Below are 17,146 nucleotides of genomic sequence, written 5' to 3'. Positions count from 1 at the left end.
TCTCTGTCACAGCCAGAAGTACTCTGACACCAGCTGGATGTCCTGCAGTTCAACTCAATTCTGATACCAGTTACCCAGAGATAACATCAGATCCCATAGATGAGGGGCTCAGTCTACTTCACATGCCAGGTGCATGCCCACCTGTTACCGGTGCTGGCTGTAACTTGGAGATTCCAACAACCCCCTTCTTGGGTTTGATTAATTTGCTAGAGCAGCTCGTAGAACTCAGAGAAACATTTTATTTACTAGATTATTGGTTTATTATAAAAGGATATAACTCTGGATATATAAAAGCAGATAATAGCCAGATGGAAGAGAAGCAGAGGGCAGGGTCTCGGGAAAGGGCAAGGAACTTCCATGCTATCCCTGAATGGCTGTCCCCAAAAGCTTCATGTGTTCACCAATCCTGGAGCTCTCCAAACCCCATACTTTTAGGTTTTTATGGAGTCTTCATTACATAGGCATGATTGATTAAACCATTGGCCACTGGGAATTGATTAAAATTCCAGCCTCTTTCCCCTTCCAGGGGTGTGGTGGGGCAATGACAGAAAGTTACAGCCCTCCAATCACAGGGCTGGTTCTCCTGGCAGCCAGACCCTTCCTTGGGCACAGGACCAAAAACCACCTCATTAACGTAACAAAAGACACCTTTATCTCCCTCTTCACTTAGGATATCCCCCAAGGGTTTTAGGAGCTCTGTGATAGAAAGAAGGAGGAAGACCAGATACATATTTATTATAAATCATGGTATCACAAAGGGACTGAAGAGATTAGGCTTGGAAAGGAGTAGAGCTACTTCCTCTGTGACATCAAAGCAAGTTTAGAAGAGGACTGAATGACTCTCCCAACCCACCTACTCACAGGGGTTGTGGATGAGGAAGGTGACTTGGAATCAGATTTGTGTCAGTTTAGAGCTAGCTTGAGACTGGACAGAGAGAAACCCATGCAGTTTGCTGAAGTCATCTTCACAACTGGAGATGCCAGGAGTGAGATGCAGTTTTCCATCTAATTTCAAGCCTAAGCGTGAGATATGTGACACAAATGGAGTTTTGTTTTTCCAGCGTTACTGAGTCTTGAAGCAGGTCGTTCCTGTTACAGATTGTGCTCCATTGCCTTTCACCTGAAAACTTCATACAGATATACTTCGTTTGAGTATAGTAGGATCATGAAATTCTTAGTGTCTACATTTCTACTTTCAAAACAGTATATTAAAATGTGTGTTTTGGCAACAAAGCCAAGTTACACTTTGGGAATTTCAGGGAGACTGAATTTGTCCCAGCAGTGCCACCTAAGATGCTAGTGCCATTTGTATCTCAGTAGCACATAATGTTTCACACATTGATTTTTTTGTTTTGATCTCAAGATGCTTTGGATTCTGATTAGCTCAGACAGCTCTTTCTCCATCAAGAAACTGTATTTCGTTGGTTTAAAAAGAAAGTGTTATGTCAGTGCCTTATCCACTTCATGTGCAAAATTACCAAATTTTTTTTTTATTTTTTTAAGGATTCACTTTTATTTACACCTAAGTGTTTCCGTAAGCTCCTGCTGCAAATTAAAATTGCATTTCTCAGTGTTAGTTACATGGTAGTGGCTATTATGGGTTTGGGCCTCTCTGTTTTAGAAGGTCTTTATGCTCTGCTGCACTCTGGAACTATACAGCCCTAAATTACCTTAATCTCACTAGTCCAGATAATAAGGATCAGAGTTAGTAAAAACTGTCCAAAGCAAACTATATATTTTTAATTAAGTGACATTAATTTGGATATCTTTATATCTATGTTTTCAAAAATGCTGAGATCCTTGCAATTGAGGTTTGGTTTACCCTAATGAGTTTACACTAATGAGTACTGGTTTGATTTATGCAATAGAAACAACAGCAGGAAAGCAGATACATCTTGTGAGATGGGTTCGAAGCATTTGTAGTGATGAAGTGTACCCTTGCGAAATAAACCCTGTCGGTAACTTAAAAACAGTGTAATTTTTCAGTTTTCATTTTATGGCAATTTCTTTCTTCATGCTATCATGAAAAGCTCTTTGCATTTGCTAGCATGAGAGATAAGATTTTTAGTAATAGGGAAGACCTGTTAAGAGTATCTTTAAAAGTTACTGTCTCTGAACTTAACAGGAGTTTTCAAAGATAGCCGCACTTCATGGAGATGAATGTAATCCTGAAGAAAACCATCGTTAACCTGCTCAGAGCCTTGTGATTGGATGTGTTATTAAATCTTTTGCCAAATTTGGCTTTGCAGGACCTGACTGAGTATAAATGGAATGATATAGTGAATATATTAATTTATGCTGAGATTTTCCAACATTGGTAGATTCATATACAAATCTGTTATTTGGAGAAATACTTGTACTTAATCTGCTGTTTTAATGCATAATATTTTAATTTGAAATATATGCTATATGTCCAAAGAAACCTCTTAGGACAGCAATAAAGGAAGAATCAAGCAACCAACATAGATGGGTAATTCTCTTTGTAAGAATATTCTATACAGATTAGTTTTGTTATTTGACCACTGGAGTACTTCAAAATAATTATAGGTAGTAATCTAGAATACAAAATGAAGAAAATCAGTTATCAATACTATAGAACTTGATTTCAGGCATCTGCATGAGGAAGGTTTTGAAATTAGAAAGATATATGTAAAGAGTCATCAGCTCTCATTTCTTCCTCCAGCTACGTGGGGGCATGACACCCTTCAAACCACCCCCCCCCAAAAAAAATAAGACTCCCTTCTTTACTGACCAGTCCAAGGTGGGCAGTGAGGGTGCAGGAAAAATAATCTTCCTTTTCTCCATGATCAGTAAGAAGTTAAATTTACCTCTGTGATACCCTGACTTACAGGTTATAAAATCCAGCTTTTTAATGAGGATAATTTTCTTTGTGACTTTGTCCTATGAGTCCTTATTTTCTATGTATGCATACTGCTGGCATGATGCATATACAAAAGCACATTAGCAGAGATAACACAAAATTATCCTTTAAAACTGATTTTCCCTTTTTCTTTCTTTATACACAGACATCACTCATATTCCTTGTCTTCTTTGACTTAAAAAAGGTATGTCCTTAAGGTTTCTATTTTCAGAATAAATAAGCATTCTTGAATAGCCAAACTGTTAAATTAAGTCCTTAAATCCTTAATATCTCCCCCTTTAAAATAAAAAATCACTCATTAAATGTAGGTATAGCAGAGCACAGGGAGGAAAAGCAAATGATGTTATAGCTGCAGTAAACATGATTCATTTGTACATTTTAGGACATCTTCTCCGTGTCAGTTTTTCATATTTCTCTTCTACTCCCCAAGTAACAAAATGTCACATGAAAAGGATCAAAATATTCCTTGCTGTAGATCATGGTGTGTGTGTGTGGTGTGTGTGTAAAATATCACATTCACACCTTCAGGCGTTTGTTTTAAGAAGAAATCTAATGATCTTATTTTCAGCGGAATCAGATGTTCTTGAAATATTTTCTTACATCCTTTCAAGGCCGAGAGTATTTCAGTTGCCCCATTAGTTAGCACCAATGTACAAGTTTGCTTTTTGGGTTTTTTGTTGTTTTGGTGTGGGTTTTTTTGTTTGTTTTTTTGTTTTGTTTTGTTTTGTTTTTTTGGTTAAAACTGTCAGTGTTTGCACTGCGAATGCTATTTTCCAGGCATTCATTGCTCAGCATAGACTGTAAATATTCGTTTTGGACTAACACTTGTCAGAAAAAGTCTGTGAGCAATTAGGAGTATTTATATTTTATTTGTATAAAGAGAACTTTTTTTGTGTGCTGTGCTTTAACAAAAGCATCATTGGCTCAAAGTATTTCATGGTGTTTTCATGATAGTTGACTTTAGATATTTTGGTAGAGTATGCATGTCAAAACATTTAACTGCAAATTGAATGCTATATGTGTATTTTAATTGCTATACATTTTAAAATGAGACATGTTAGATCACAGAGGCAGGAATTAGCAACTTTATGATATTTTCACATGTTGAATGAAACATAAAGGATTTAAGAAGTAATATCAAAGTGTCTGTTTTCTTCAAGTACTCTAGGCTTTCTGAAAATATGAGGAAATGGGAAATGTCAACACATGAAGTAAAATAAGTGAGGTACTAGAGCAGCTGTTATCTGTCAATAAATGTCCAAGCATAATTGCCAGTAAAGAAGACTGCAATTTGAGAACACGTGCTGATACATGATTGGAATCTCACCATGTGATCTGTTAGATGATAAAGTGTGTTTCAGACTACTGTGCTCGCCTGTTAACTTAGAATCGGTCATATTTTTATTTTTCTACAAACAGTGACAAATATTTATGAATGTACACTAAATCTGGACTTCCTGACCCACTGTTGGTTCAGTTTCAATTCTTGTGTTAAGGTGTACTCGGCTCTGGGTGGTAGGAAACTGTGGAGGAGCAGATCCCAGTCGGTAGAGCCTGTCAGGTTTACAACTTTCCCTCCGTTCCTTAAGAAATCAAACACAAAATTATAAATAAAAAACTTGAATTCTAAATGTGCAGTAGTCTTAGTCGTAGTTAAAATATCATACAAAAAATTTATGAGAACATATGACCAGGCAAATACAATGCAAGGATTGCTCCCAGGCCTTAGAAGGGCTCATGGAATGTAGAGGCCCTTAAGCTTGAAGATTACAGAAACTAATTTTCTGGTGATTATAATTATTCCTTTAAGTTTTCACTTTCTAGTCACATAAAAAAGTATTTTTTCTTATTTTACCACTTACTTTAGGAGTGCCTTTGCATGTTTTAACTGAAACTTGAATGTTATAGTCAATTCATTTATTCAGTATTCAGTGAATGATCATTTATTGAGCTGCTAATATTTATGAGATTTGGTGCCTGCTAATAGGAATGCAATGATATATATGGTCCTGGACAGAAGATTTTAAAAAGTACACATATAACAATGTAGTCATAAGAGGTAGGTATTGTCTATTTTACATGACTCAGACCCTCTAGTTAGTGCATAACCCACCCCCCCCACATTCTTATGATAACAAGTTTTTCTGTTATTTAAATTATTACTGATATCCACCACTTTCCTTTTAGAATACCTATTCAATGAGATATAATCTAGTTATTTATGTCTTTTAGGACATCTATTTAAAACATAGTCTAGATTCAGAGTTATATGATACCATGACCTTGCTTTATTGTACATCTAAGAAGAAAATTAATAATTTATTTTTTTAGAAGATAAACTAAATAATCCATTTGTAAAATTTATTTTTGCTTTAAATGGTTATTTAGATTTTACACTTATATGCTCAGTGCTTATTTTCAAGATCCAGTGCTTTATTTAATGTAAGATATAATTATCTCATTTACTTCCATATATGAATCAGAAAACCATACTCTAAAGGCATATATGTTGTGTTTTGAATAACTGAGAATAAAAGTGAGAAATTCTTAAATCCTACTTCAGGTAAACAGTGTAGTTATAAAACAAGTGATAGCCTTGTGAAAATATCCAAGTTTATAAAGCAGATAATAAAATGGAGAAAAATTGCAGTTGTTCACCTTCCAAAATGATACATAATGAAAAGAACACTTTAAAGTTTTGACACTGGCCTCAAATTTTAGATACAAATTATACACTTGAAACCTGCTTTATTCAGGAAAATTCATATATAGTTAATTTAAAAGATTGCATTATAGTTCCCAAGAATTATACAGTTGTTTGAAGTCACTTTAGAATGGAGATTATAATTACTATGATCAATGCTTTTTTTTTTAATTAAATATAATTTATTGTCAAATTGTTTTCCATACAACACCCAGTGCTCATCCCAACAGGTGCCCTCCTCAATGTCCATCATCCACTTTCCCCTCTCCCCCAACCCCCATCAACCCTCAGTTTGTTCTCAGTATTTAAGAGTCTCTTATGGTTTGCCTCCCTTCCTCTCTGTAACTTTTTTTCTTTCTCCCCTTCCCCTTCCCCAGTGTCTTCTGTTAAGTTTCTCAGCATCCACATATGAGTGAAAACATATGGTATCTGTCTTTCTCTGCCTGACTTATTTCACTTAGCTTAATACCCTCCAGTTCCATCCACGTTGCTGCAAATGGCAGGATTTCCTTCTTTCTCATTGCCAAGTAGTATTCCATTGTATATATAAAAAAAAACATGGAAGCTTCACGAATTTCCATGTCATCCTTGTGCAGGGGCCATGCTAATCTTCTCTGTACTGTTCCGGTTTTAGTATATGTGCTGCCGAAGCAAGCACTATGATCAATGCTTTTAAGTATGTGATACGATGGTGGGGTCATGTACATGTATGCATGAGACCAGGCCAAGTATATATGCCAAACTACTACCACTACTACTGCTGCTTCTTCTCCTTCTTCCTCTTCATCCTCCTCCCCCTCCTCCTCCTCCTCCTCCCCTTCTTCTTCTTCTTCTTCTTCTTCTTCTTCTTCTTCTTCTTCTTCTTCTGAGAGAGGGAGAGAGAGAGAGAGAGGGAGAGAGAGAGAGAGAGGGAGAGAGAGAGAATGGGGGGGCAAAGATGGGGGGAGAGAGAATCTCAAGCAGGTTCCACACCTAGTGTGGAGCCTGTTGTGGGGCTCAGTCTAATGACCATGAGATCACGACCTGAGCTGAAATCAAGAGTTGGAATCTAATCAGTTGCACAACAAACTGAGCCACCTGGGTACCCCTATATGCCAAACTTCTTTTTTTTTTTTTTAATTTTTATTTATTTTTGAGAGAGAGAGACTGAGCAGGGGAGGGGCAGAGAGGGAGGGAGACACCAAATCCAAGCAGGCTCCAGGCTCTAATCTGTCAACACAGCCTGACACGTGGCTCAAACTCATGGACTGCAAGATCATGACCTGAGCTGAAGTCAGACACTTAACTGACTGAGACACCCAGGCGTCTTCTTAAGTAAAAAAAGATTTAAAAGATAATCTAGATATTTAACTTACCTGTTACATAAATTAACATTAATGGTTATTATGTCTTGGAAATTTAAAATGCTTCTTTCTTTGGCCAACATAGGGACTTAGTTAATAATAAACAGTAGTAGTTTGCAGACTTTGAGTGATTTCTAAGATTTCATAACCCTCCTTATAATCAATTTCATGATGTCCCCCAGGAAAAGCATTTTGAGTTTCAGAGCCTAGGTCTGCCCAGTTTCTCTTCCATTCTTTCCCTTCTTAGCATTTGGAAGACGTTCTCATCAGCAACGGTATAAAGTAAAAATCCCTGCCAGGAACCTGACTTTCAGTAGTTCTCTGTCTCCTTATGAAGCCATTCGTTCCTCAGGTATTGTCCATTTTTTCTTTGGTAGCCTTTCCTTTCTCATATGAGATGTATTGGTAACCATAGGATTTCTAGCTCAAGTCCTGGTGGTTTTATTTCATTTTTCTCATTTTTTTCTTTTCCTTTTTCTTTTTTTTTTCTCATCATCTCTTCCTTGAGAGGAATTTTGCCCTACAATTTGAAGGCTACTGGAAAGAAGGACTCTTTTAAAACTGAGATTTAAAATCCTTTCTTTCAGGTTCAATCCAAGTAGTTTTCTTGTTTTCCTATCTAGGGATAGGAATCAAACATATACCTTGAATTATTAGCTTCAAGAGTAAGAGGTTAACTAGAAGCAGAATTTATTAATTTTGAATTGTCTTCCTCCTCTGTAAAAATTCATAGTAAATCATTCTATAGTCACAACATGGAAAGGGTCAATTGCTACATTGTGTTTTCGAATTTCAAGTTTTTACCATTATAAAATATGAGAAAGTACTTGGCAATACTTTCCAAATAAAAAATGTGTATACCTTTTGACCTGGAATTCTACTTTGAGGTACTTATCTAACAAATAACCATGTGTGTAAAATAATATTTAAGGATGCTTACTGTATGTGTTATTTGTATGTACAAGGTAAAACTAACAAGTTCTATATGAGAAGTTTAAAAGTAAAATGCATCTTTCTTTTAGGCATTATAAATTTTCATTAGGATTAAAAGAATGATCTCAGATGGTCTAGGCCTCTTAAAAGCTGAAATTAGTTTCTAGTCAAAGATACCTAGAGAGGTATATAGTCCAACTATGTAAGTAATTTATAAGCGTGTTTTTTTATTCAGGTTAAAAAAAAAGAACTAAAAGATCACTGGGAAATTACCATCAGACTTTCTGGTCCCACTAATATTGGAGGTTGATTTAGATATTTCTCCTGCAGAACTTGTCTTGATAAGTAGATACATCTCAGGGGATAAAGTCCAAGTATTTAACTGTCAAAGACAGAAAAAGAGTAAGTAAAGAAAAGCCCAAGACACCAGTAGAAGGAAAACTAAATTTATCTAAGACACAGTTAGAGGGCAAAAACACAATCAGGGCAGCTCTCCAAAAAAAAAAAAAAAAACAAATAACAAAAAACAAAACAAAACAACAACAAAAAACACACAAAAAAACAAAAACAAAACAGACGGAAGTTGGTAAAATGTCCAAAGAAAAGTTCTCCCAATGATCTTGTGACTCAGCTATTAAAAAAGAAAAAAAAAAAAAAAAGAGTGAAATGCAGAAACAGCATGTATGCACTGCTATTTATGGGAGACAAACTATATATATACACATACATATGAATATGTATATATATAACTTACCCACGGATATATACACATACACACATATGGCGTATATTTGTAAATGCATAGGTTATCTGTGGAAGGCTATTCATGAAATTGCTAAAGGGTAGATAGCTAGCCTCCAAGGAGAGAAACAGGGCATTTAGGGATAGAAGAGTGGGGGAGTCTGACTTCATTTTCACTGTCTTACAGCTGTATCATTTAAATGTAATCTCTCTTAAAATATATATCTAAAAATAGATAGGATGTTTAAAATTAAAAGTAAAAAGAAGCAGGCCAGGTGAGAACCTTTGATGGAAGAAAGGTGTGGGAAGAAAGACTGCCCCAAACTGTTAAGCCCAGGAACCCTGAAATAAGAACACCAAGCCCTTTAGGTCTAACTGTCCATCTCACAAACTCTGACCTGTAAGTTTCCATGTGGGGGAGAATGCACCCATCTGACCAGGCCAGGGACCCCGCTTGCATTTCAGAAAGGTGTCATTTTAAATTGGTAAGGTAGCATTATAGGAGTTGAGTTTTCATGAGTGTATCCCAGATAGACTTCCCAGTTTCCCTAAAAGCACAAAATCATTCCTGGAGTACTGAGGACTAGGTCCCAACTTTGCCGACCCAGGTGAAGTGTCATCCTCAAGAGGCCTGCCATGCCTCCGCTGGGCACCCACCCATAGATGCCATGTCTGCTCTGTGACTGTTGGAGGGCTGGGTACACATGTTGTTTGCCACCCATCAGGATCTCCCTTGCCCTGAAGTTTAGTTTTTATTTCATAGACTAAAATGAGCTCAGATTCCAAGAGAAGTAGGAAAATGAGTGCTCATTATCTACATTAGAAATTGTGAAGTTATTTCTCAGAAAGTGAAACTTGATGGACCCATAAAAGAATATTATCTGTGTGGAGAATACTTCAGAGTAGAATAAAGAGCATGGTAAGTGATTGACTGACATAAATATAGGTGTGCCTGCAATATATATTAATAAACAGGGCCGTAATATTAGGGACCAGAAGCAATCTATTTCATATTTAAAATATCAAGTAAAAACTATCTCCACAATTATGAATATTTAAACAGTATTATTGCTTCTCAATATATAACACATGCAAACATACCACATCATTTTTATTGCCAAAAAGGAAAAAATAATTAAAACTATAAAAAGCTGTTCTTAGTGTCATTTTAATGTCTTTGTTATTGCCATTTATCTCTGAGAGATAATATGAAAAAGAAAGTGAGAAATAATGCATCAGTAGATGATAAATTTTATTCATAGCAAACTGTTTTAAAAAATCACCGTTGGTTTTTATGCAAGAGAATGACAGGGAAAACAAGAAAGACATATCTGTTATAAATGCCTGTTTCATATTTACATCATTTTAAAAGCAAGGGTTTGCTTCTTCCATCAACTTTTCAATTTAATTTTCCTCTTTGTTTGATTTTTGTCTTACCTATTTTCTTAAACGTAGGAAAGAATTTTATTCATTTCAATGAATGCATGCATGAAGGAATTTCCAATACATGGTTGCATTGTGGGTACACATACAGATCATTCACTCACGACTGTGACAGATTAGGAATATAGTTCAAAGACTGGGCTTCTTATCTCCTCAAGTGAAAACAGTAGAATGAGAGGCCGTGAAGGTAGGGGATTGACAGTTTAGGTCTTTAAAAGCCACATTAAACTAAGATTACTGAATGGCCTATGCTTTGTACTGAACCTTACCTCAGGCTTGCTTGTAAATGAGACAGGAGGCTAAATTCTTGAATAGCCGACTAGGAGAAATGATGGTGCCTCTCTAGGTTTAGATAACCAATTCATTGCAGCATCTCCTTTTCTCAGAGTGTTCCAAATAAGACCATCACCATCATTTCTCAAGCCATTGGGGAACAGTCTGTAGGACAAATGACAAAGTTCTGGGGAATGTCAACTTTCCATTGTGATGGATAAAGCAATTTTTTGAAATGAAAAAAATGAACTTTAAATAAAACAGAAACGCATGCTTTGGGTGTAAAATGTTTCTTGACATACTAACTGAAAACAGCGTGATATAACATTGTGTCTCCAACAGTGTATGAGATAAAAGAAAAACCCACACATACACAAACACAAAAAGCTACATTATTAGAAAACAATAAGAGGAAATATATAAGCAGTGACTGGTGACTGCATTAGACTCATAGGATTATTTCTTTTTTCTCTTTTTATTTTCCTGAACTCTAACTTTTCTCTTATGAACCTGTATTGCTCACATAATAATGAGGTGAAAAGAAAGCCCTGTCCTTTGGAAATGTAGTAATTTTATGTTTTTATGTTTTTGCAGTCACTCCTTTGTGCAATCTTAATATTCTATAAATTTGTATGTTATAATGTCAAAAAGAAAAAGTGAGAAAGGAAAATAAGCCATAGAAAATTTAGAATAAATGCCAGAAGAATATTTAATAAATGGCTATTGCCCCCCTCCAAAATGTTGGCATGAAAATTGCCTTAGCATTTTAAATCCTAGATTGAGAATACTAGGTTCATTAGGCTAGGGAGTTTATCTATTTAGTATGTTCCCTAGAACATAGAATCCAGCTTACTCCCAGCTGTTGAATAGTCTGTGATTCTTATTTGTGGCTCGCTTTGGAGATTCTCCTCTCATTCCTTTGTTTTTCATCCTTGGTAGAATTGCCAACTTTGTTGTTAGAAAAGTTTGTGTTCTTTTTAATTGATACCTATACTTTTAAAAATATGAATTTTATATAGCTGGATTTCTAGCTTTATGTTGTATAGCCCTCATATCCATGGCCACATAAGTATGATGTCTGTATGCTAATATGCTTACTTAATCTTTAATACATTATATTTTAATAATATAGGAATGCCAAGCTACGGAAGAGCAAATGAAAAGGTCATTTTTTATTCATGTACTACTGAATGTACCTTCTGCTTGTAGCTCATTATACATGCAGTTGAGCCCAATTTTTTAAAAGTGGAAAGCATACCAAATTAAACCACAAGTTTCACAACTGCTGTTCCTTTTGTAAAAGGAGTGCTCTCCATCTTTTCAATTTTATTTATTCTGACTGCTTGTTACTCATTTGTGCTTCTCTCTTCTCTGTTATAGTCAGAATTTCTAATCCCATTTCAAGCAGAAGGCTGCCACTTTTCATCAGAGAAGAGGCAATAAACACGCATCACACTTATATATGCGGGCTTTCATCTGGGGAGCTCAAAGTGTTTTATGCATAAGTAGCATTTCCCCTGGCTTTTTTTTTTTAAGTAGGAAAAATAAAGTCTAGAGAGCTTAAATGACTGGAGGAGGCCCACACCTGCAACAATGGAAGTCGTGATTTTAATTAAATATATATCTATGAAAGTATTCAGGATTCCTTGACCTGGATATCAATTTATATGCAATGTTTGAAGAGTAACAAAATTGTGGAGAGTAAAAATTAATACTAGCACACTCTTGTCAGTTAGGGGAAATGGTAACATAACAAAAATGAGCTCTAATGTAGAGTAACTTCATAAACTTGACTAATTCATTTAATGCCTTTAAATATCGAGATTATAAAAAGAGCTCAATGGGAAAGGAAAAGTCTTTTTAGGGTCGGGCTTTTCAGTGTTACTAGGGTTGAAAGGGTCAAAGAAAGAGCAGCCTCTATATGGGGTCTAGTAGGGCAGCCAGAAAGGCCCGTCTCCAGAATTAGCCCCCTTCATTTAATCAATCTCACTGTTTCTTCCTCCATCTTTCCCTCTCCCTCTCCCTCCTATCTTTCCTCCCCTACCTCCCCCCACCTTTTCTTTTTTTTTCTTTTTTCTTTTTTTGCCAAAGACATAAATGATCTCAGTGGTACAATTCAAAAGCGCGAGTAAGAGATTGACAGAAAATAGGGAAATAATAATAATAATAATAATAATAATAATAAAAGACCATCTTATTTTGAGTATGTCTAGACTTAAGTCTGTGGTTTTCAACCTGCCTTGCACTGGGTCTGTGGGCAGGGCCTTGGGGAGGACTTAGAAGGTCTTTTGCCACCTCCACTTTTGGTGATGGTGGTGTTGTGCAGACTTGGTTTAATATGTGTGGGGGTGGCGGTGAAAGTGGGGGGAGTTTGACTTACATTGAGAAGGAAGGCATAGGATGTGAAGGCGAGGATGGAACAAGAAAAATTAAAACAAAAGAAGGCTGTGTCTTTGAGAGAGTGATGGGTGAATTTAGAGATTTAAATGTAGAGGTCAGAGGTCGTTGCTTTCCGTGATGAATGAGTCTTTGGGAAGGTAGTTTTCTGAAAAGGATTTTCAGAAGTGTAACTAATAGTGAGAGTCGAGTGGCTAAGGTACTAATCTGTAAGAGATTATTGAATTTGCTGGCATGTGACACATTCTGTCTGGTGAAAAAAATAGGCTAAAAAGTGCTGTGTGTTCCATAGACTCTTATTAGAGATGGGTGGCTGAGAGCTTAGTATATCAAATAATGGATTGGGTGAACACCAAAGGGACGTCCATGTGATCTCACTATATCTCTCTGCCATTTATAATGCAAACCAGATTAATTTCCTAAGTAATATAGTTACTGAATTAATTCTAAGAAAAACTTTAATTTCCATCTAACTGAAAAATGGCATGAAGTAGAATTTACTAATACCAGTCAATATATTTTTTAGCTGTGCAATGTCTCTATATACACATATTTGGGTATAGTGATATTTAGGTAAAATGTAGATATATACTTAGCAAATAGTAGTACATATATACTGACGATTTCCTCCTGAGTTCCAAGGTATATATATTTATTTCCCCTGTGTAGAGTGTAAAATCACTCCCTATGTAGATATGATGAAAAGCACTTGATCCCCCCCCCCAGCAAATTATCCTTATAAAATTTAGAAATACTCTCGAGTGTCATAAATGCCTGTCAATATAGTAGTTGGGGGAAAATTGTGGGTATATTAGTCTAGAAACAAATATCTAAGATGTCAGACACCTGCCTGATATTCCCACTGCAAACATTTCATGCTCAAAATTGCAACCTGACCATGATGTTTGTGATGGTTCCTCTGGAGAACAAAGCAGCATAGCAAAAAAGCAGAACAACAGCATCCTGAGGCAATATTTTTCAGTGCCCGTAGCTACTCCTGCTTAGCCTGGTGGCTCTGGACCAGATCTGCAGAGAATGCCAGGGAAGTGCTGGATAAAAAGCTTCTGACACGTCCTCCTGCTAAGGCACCATGGCCAAACCCGATGAGGAGAGGCCACCACTCATTGGCAGTGCAGCCACTTTCCAGGGTCCAGTGATGTGGGAGCAGGTCCTCAATCCCTCTAGGCTCTTGCTTCTTCATATGTAAATGAAAGGATGATAAAACCCTTAAGGCCCTGCCAGATTTAATATCCAGAGATTATGCCATTTAGCCTCATCTGCCCTGGAGCTAGTCTTTGTCTATACCTTTAGAAAATGCACTATAGGTCTGTACCTAGTGGATAATGTACTAAATAAATATTCCTCTATGTAGTAATTATTGTAAAAAGGAAAAAAAAAAAAGCATAGTGTAGATTATTATTACAGTCAAGTTTGAAATATCAGAAGTTGTTCCCCAGAACAATTTACACTTGGGAAAATACTTGGTCAAGTCAAGTGAAATGGGCCTGCAATACTGTTCAGAGCTTTTTCTGTGCTTATATGCATTGTGACCCAAATCAGTTTTTTCAACTGATTTGAACGAAGTCTGTCTTTTTTGTTTGGAAAGTCTCTGCATTCTGGCAAACAATGTTTTTGGCTCTTCTCAGTATTCAGCTAAATAATCATCAAATATAGTGAGTGTTTTTCTTCCTAAAGTCTGCCCTTCTCCTAGCTTACTTTTGTCTCCAGAAACAACTTTTGTGGAAGGCTCTCAAAGCATTAGGCTAGGAATTCAGTTTTAGGAAGATGTGTAGAAATATCGGAATAGTAAGAAGCTACAGACCTGGCCCAGATTTACCTGGTGTTTTGAGTTCCATTCCCCTCCCTTTTCTCATATAAGAAAGTGTCCGTGTAGATAACTAGTAGGGAAGGAGTGCATATCATAGATTCTGAATTATTTCTAGCTTTAAGTTTATTCTCTTAGAGAAAAAGCACACACTTTGTAATCATAATCATGCCAACCTCAGTTTAAATCTGCCACTTACTGGATATAACAGTAAGGCTGTACTCCTATTTCTGAATTTGGAAAATGGAAAATGGTAGAATGGAGTAATATATCACAGAATTAAATAGGTAAATATTTGGCAAATTACCAGCTATTGAATGCTCACTAATGTTACTGGCCTTAATTCTTTCATTATCTAGCAGAGAGGTCCTAGATATAGGAACTAGTAACCTGGTCTCATTCCTTTACTACTATCACAACATATAATATTGTTGCCCCCAGGACTTAATATCCCTACAACTCAGTCCTCGCAATTATCAAATGAAAATAAAACCACATACACAGTGTTTTCAAGTATAAACTAAGATAATAGATGTGTAATTAATTTCAGTTTTTTAAGATTTTATTTTTTTAAGTAATCTACACACAACATTGGGCTCAAACCCACACTCCCAAGATCAAGAGTCACATGCTCCACCAACTGAGTCAGTCAGGTGCCCCAATTTCAAAAGATTTTTAAAGTACCAATTAATAATGCCATTTTTTAGTAGCAGTAAAATTATTATTGACTATTACTCTGACAGTGGAACCTTTTTGTTGCCAGTGAAATATCTATTGTAATGAGATTGCTGAAAGTTTAAGCATACTATTTTAACAAAATCCCTTTGGACAGATTTAAGAAAAAGTACTGAGCCTCTTGTTTTCCACCTTACATAGGAAGGTTTATATACTTTTAAACATTTGTATACAAGTTCTTTCATCTTCAACAGCACAACTGTAAAAGATTTAGAGTTTTTGAAGATTATGCATTTAATTTTTAGCTAAATTGTATATAGATCAAATCCATGCATCAGAAAGCCTCCAAAAAGAGAATTTATACAGCCTGGGGAGATGGAGTTAAAAATTTATAAGTCTTTGGGAACTTTAAATGGGAAAGATGTTAAAAAAATGTGTTTTTGAGACACTTAAAACTACATTTTAGAACTATGGGAAACGAACTCTTGGTAAATTCTTAACATGAAAAGAATTTCATGTTGAAATTTTCATAATGAAACTTATGTTAATTTCTTCTATTACATTAAAGACACACCATTATGAAAATCATTAATTTCACAATGCAAAGATACTATTGGCATTGATATTTTGTACAAGTTATCTTAAAGCATTTTGTTTTGAAAGTTTATTTCTGATGTCAAATTTTAATAGTTTAGTACAAAACAAAATTTTTTAAAACAAATTTAAATTTTATTTTGAGACATATGTTTATCTTACATTATGTCAAACATTTTTTTTTTCATAAGTTTTTCATTTGTATATCTGATCTCTTGAATAGACTTTGGGTTTTGAAGGCATTTGCAAAATGCTTTTGGGTGGTTGATAGCTTACCTGTCTTTTTTGATAAATCTCCATTTCCTTACTGGATATTTAGGAGAGAGATGTAGATTCCTCTGGGATATGTCTCTAAAGCCCTGGATGCTTATTCTATTGCAGCCATCTATTCATAGTTCGCTTTCCAAGTGTCGATAGTTAGATGGGCATTCTGTAATTTCCTGTAGGAGTTAAGTGTGTAGACAGAAAAAGTCTTAAAATTGTTGAGAAAATATTTCAAAACATGTAAATCATTGGTAACATTGTGTTCCATCTAAGATATGCTTAAATTGGTAAAGATCATAGGCCAGGTGTCTATTTTCATGCCATAAATGATGACAAAGAGTGCTTCATAGATGTTTTTATAGGAGTTTATTGTAGAGCATGTGAGTCCATAAATTTCTGTATGCTAAGTTCCATCTCTGGGCACAGCACTATATCAAAACCATGGCATGAGAAAACTCTTCTGCTTAACACCTAGTCGTGAAATTTGATTAAACATGAGCCTCCTGTGTTGGAAAGAGGAACATTCTCATGCCAATAATTTTAATATTTAATAATAAAATACTAAAGATTTAATTTTTTAAAATCTTTTTAATTTAAAAAAAAAATTTTTAATGTTTATTTTTGAGAGAGAGAGAGAGACAGAGCACAAGTTGGGGAGGGTCAGGGAGAGAGGGAGATATAGAATCTGAAGCAGGCTCCAGGCTCTGAGCTGTCAGCACAGAGCCCAATGTGGGGCTCAAACTTAGGAACTGTGAGACCATGACCTGAGCTGAAGTCGGACGCTTAACCAACTGAGCCACTCAGATGCCCCCTAAAGATGTAATTTAATTTAAATTTAGTAAGAAAATACTAAAGAAAAAAAAAACCCTTAAAATATTTTACAAATACATATTTTCTGATTTAGAAGTATTAATAATGGCTAACAACTGAAATAATAATTGAGTGCTTATGATTATGAATCACTGTATGTGTATTATACCATTTATCTTCACAATAATCCTGTGAAGCCATTATCTCCATTTTATTGTTAAGGTCATAGACCATAGAGGTTAAATAATCTGGTTCATGGTCAT

At 35.6% G+C, this 17,146-nt stretch overlaps 1 protein-coding gene and 1 non-coding gene across 4 annotated transcripts in view; one reads left to right on the top strand and one right to left on the bottom strand.

The window, feature by feature from the left end:
• Nucleotides 1–17,146, top strand: part of FBXL17 (F-box and leucine rich repeat protein 17) — a 496,901-nt gene that overhangs the window by 292,268 nt on the left and 187,487 nt on the right. The gene's annotated exons all lie outside the window — the stretch shown is intronic.
• Nucleotides 6,137–6,243, bottom strand: LOC122202451. The gene has a single exon (XR_006194674.1). It is a non-coding gene; the product is annotated as a U6 spliceosomal RNA (small nuclear RNA).

This window comes from Panthera leo, chromosome A1 (assembly GCF_018350215.1).
Source record: "Panthera leo isolate Ple1 chromosome A1, P.leo_Ple1_pat1.1, whole genome shotgun sequence".
NCBI lineage: Eukaryota > Metazoa > Chordata > Mammalia > Carnivora > Felidae > Panthera > Panthera leo.
Note: the sequence above shows the minus strand (reverse complement) of the source record. Positions and strands in the feature narration are given on the sequence as shown.